At 38.5% G+C, this 3943-nt stretch overlaps 1 pseudogene; it reads left to right on the top strand.

The window, feature by feature from the left end:
* Positions 1–2984: 2984 nt before the first annotated feature.
* Positions 2985–3721, top strand: LOC139748510 (ras-related protein Rab-40C pseudogene; annotated as a pseudogene).
* Positions 3722–3943: the final 222 nt, after the last annotated feature.

Consider the following 3943-nt stretch of genomic DNA (forward strand, 5'->3'; position numbering starts at 1 on the left):
GTCCTCATTTGGGACTGAAAAGTTATGTATATATATTTATTTATATATATTTATATATATATATATATATATTATATAATTATTTATATATAATATTATATATATATATATATATATATTGAATATATATAATATATATATATTTTAGTATATATTATATTTTATATTTTATATATATAATTTTATATATATTTTAATATATATTTATATATAGAAAATATATATTAATATATTATTATAATATATATATATATATATTTTATATATATATATATATATATATTATATTTTATATATATTATTTTATTGCATATATATATATTTATATATATATATTTATATATATTTTTATATATATTTTAATATATATATATATTTACATATTTATATTAGACATTCCCCCAGTTCCCCACCTCTCAGACTTTTAACACCCAAAGTTCTCTTTTTCGCGCGCCTGTCAATTAACACGTAATCCAATAACGCTCTCTGGCCTCTCTCTCTCTTACTACGTATACTTATGTATATCTCGCTTTTTAAACAGGTATTCCCAATCATCAGTCCTTTTTCAGCACATAAATCTACAAGCTCTTCACCATTTCCATTTAACAACACTAAAACCAACCCTATTTTCCCAAATTTTATTCCCTCAAACTGCCACTTTTACTCAACTTTGCATTCAAATCACCCATCACTAATACCGGGTCTCGTGCATCAAAACCACTTAATACATATTAAAGCTGCTCCCAAAACATTGCCTCTCATGATCTTTCTTCTCATGCCCAGGTGCACCAATCATCACCCATCTCTCTCAATCATACTTTCAGTTTTCCCCATATTAATCGAGAATTTACTTTTTTACATTCTATAAACCTTTACTCCACAACTCCTGTTTCAGGATACTGCTACTCCTCCCTTGCTCTTGTCCTCTCACTAACCCCTGACTCTACCCCCAAGCATTCCCAAACCACTCTTCCCTTTTCCCCTTTAACTTCGTTTCACTCAGAGCCAAAATACCCAGGTTCCTTTCTAAACATACTAGTATCTCTCTTTTTTCACATCTTGGTTTACATCCACACACTTTTAGACACCACAGTCTGACCCTTCGAGGAGGTGAGAAACCCCCCCCCGGTGACCCCCTTTGTTTCCCATTTTAGAAAGTTAAAAATAAAAGGGGAGGGAACGATTTCTGGCCCCCGCTCCCGTCCCCCTAGTCGCCTTCCCACGACACGTGAGGAATGCGTGGGAAGTATTCTTTCACCCTATCCCCAGGGGATAAATATTATATATATATATATATATATATATATTTAATATTTATATATATATATATATATATATATATATATATATATATTTTTTTTTTTTTTTTTTTTGCTTTGTCGCTGTCTTCCCGCGTTTGCGAGGGTAGCGCAAGGAAACAGGCGAAAGAAATGGCCCAACCAAACCCCCCTACACATGTATATACATCGTCCACACACGGGAAAATATACATACCTACACATCTTTCCATGGTTTACCCAGCGCTTCACATGCCCTGATTCAATCCATGACAGCAAAGTCAACCCCGGTTTTACCACATCGATCCAATTTACTTTATTCCTTGCCGCCCTTTTACCTCCTGCTGTGCAGGCCCCGATCACACAAAATCTTTTTCACTTTCCCTTCTTCACCTCCAATTTGGTTTTCCCCACTTCTCCTCGTTTTCCCCCCATCTCCGGCACTATATCCCCTTGGTCAATCTTTCCCACTCATTCTCTCCATGTGCCCACCATTTCAAAAACACCCTTTTCTGCTCTCTCAACCACGCTCTTTTTATTTCCACACATCTTTCTTACCCTTACGTTACTTACTCCCATCAAACCCCCTCACACCACACATTGTCCCCCAAAAATCTCATTTCCAGCCACATCCATCCTCCTGCGCCACAACTCTATTTCCTTTGCCACGCCTCGCAACCATACAAAATTGTTGGAAACCCCTTTTTCCTTCAAAATACCCATTTTTGCTTTCCGAGATAATGTTTCGACTTCCACCACATTCTTCAAGGCTCCAGGATTTTCGCCCCCTCAAACCCCCCCTTTTGATCCACTTCCGCTTCCCTGGTTCCATCCGCTGCTAGATCCACTCCCGTTATCTAAAACACTTTACTTCCTCCGTTTTTCTCCCATTCAAAACTTACTCCAATTGGACTTGACCTCAACCCTACTGTAACCTAATAACCTTGCTATTATTCACATTTACTCTTAACTTTCTTCTTTCACACACTTAACCAAATTTCAGTCAGCAGCTTCTGCATTTTTCTCACATGAATCAGCCACCAGCGCTGTATCATCAGCGAACAACAACTGACTCACTTCCCAAGCTCTCTCATCCCAACAGACTTCTTACTTGCCCTTTTCCAAAACTTTTTGCATTTCCTCCCTAACAACCCCATCCATAAACAAAATTAAAAAAAACCATGGAGACATTCACACCCCTGCCGAAAACCTAAATTCACTGAGAACCAATCCTTTCCTCTTTTTCCTACCGTACACTTTGCCTTACATCCTCGATAAAAACTTTTCATGTTTTCTAACAATTTGGGCCTCCCACACCATATATCTTAATACACAGAGCATCTCTATCAATCATCATATGCCTTCTCCAAAATCCATAAATGCTACAACAAATCCTTATGTTTTTCAAAGTATTTTCACATACATTCTTCAAAAGCAAACACCTGATCCAAATCCTTTTACCACTTCTGAACCACACTGCTCTTCCCCAATCTGATGCTCGGGTACATGCCTTCACCCTCTCAAACAATCCCTCCCATATAATTTACCCGGAATATCAACAAACTTTTTACTCTGTAATTTGAGCACTCATCTTAACCCCCTTTTCCCTTTGTACAAAGGCACTATGCAGCATTCCGCCAATCCTCTGGACCTCACCCTGAGGGCATACCATAACATTGAATAACTTACCAAACAAATCATAATGAGTCACCCCCTTTTTTAATAAATTCCACTGCAATACCATCCAAACCTGCTTTTACCGGTTCCCTTTTTGTTGGCAGTGGCCACAAGACAACCCCAATCCCGCTGGGGGGAAGAGGATCAAACTTCAATTGTGGGACATTTCTGGCCAGGGACGCTTCTGCACTATCATCAGGGTCTTACTCCGGGGAGCTCAGGGCATCCTTTTGTTTATGATATAACAATAAGTGGTCATTTGAGGCCCTTGTCGTGGAATTTAAGGAGATTCAAGAGCTTTCTCCAGGTGTGCCAAAGGTGGGTTTATAGGCAAACCGACTGCAATTTTGGCATTTAAAGACAGGGGGGAAACCCGAGTTAAGCAGAACGTTTGCTGCAAAGAACATTGTGAACCTTTTCGAGTTAGTTCCCCTCTGTGACTTTAATATTGTGGAAAGTTTTCACTGAACTCTCCAGCTGGCTCTTAAACGCAATGGTATGAAACGGGGCTATGGGTAGCAAATAATGTGGGAACGCTTCTGGAATTGTTTCAGGGTTTTCCATTGTTGCAACCCCCACTGTGTTTGGTATTGAACTCTTCCGCTACCCAAACCTATGAAAATTTACATCCAAAGTTATACAATCCACAACCACCACCCGCCTAGGGCAGGAATTCCATTAACTGATAAACACAAAAAAGAGCACCTCAAGTTCCAGGTGAAACGGGCGACGTCTTGGTCAAACTTCAACTTGCACCCATTTGCTAGTCACCCACACCAACCCAAGATTCACCGTCACCTGCTGCCAACTCGTACAAAGCTTATGATTCATCATCAAGTGCTGTTTAACTCACTGTGAATTTGGATTTCAGGTATTACCAACGTAATCTGTTTCTGTAGATTGCTACCAGCTGTATTATTCCATCCATCATGTGTCATATGTTATGTACACTAGTACAAAAATTTAGAAAATCAGGGGAAATTTTGTAT

This window comes from Panulirus ornatus, unplaced genomic scaffold, assembly GCF_036320965.1.
Source record: "Panulirus ornatus isolate Po-2019 unplaced genomic scaffold, ASM3632096v1 CTG_5741_pilon, whole genome shotgun sequence".
Taxonomy (NCBI): Eukaryota; Metazoa; Arthropoda; class Malacostraca; order Decapoda; family Palinuridae; genus Panulirus; species Panulirus ornatus.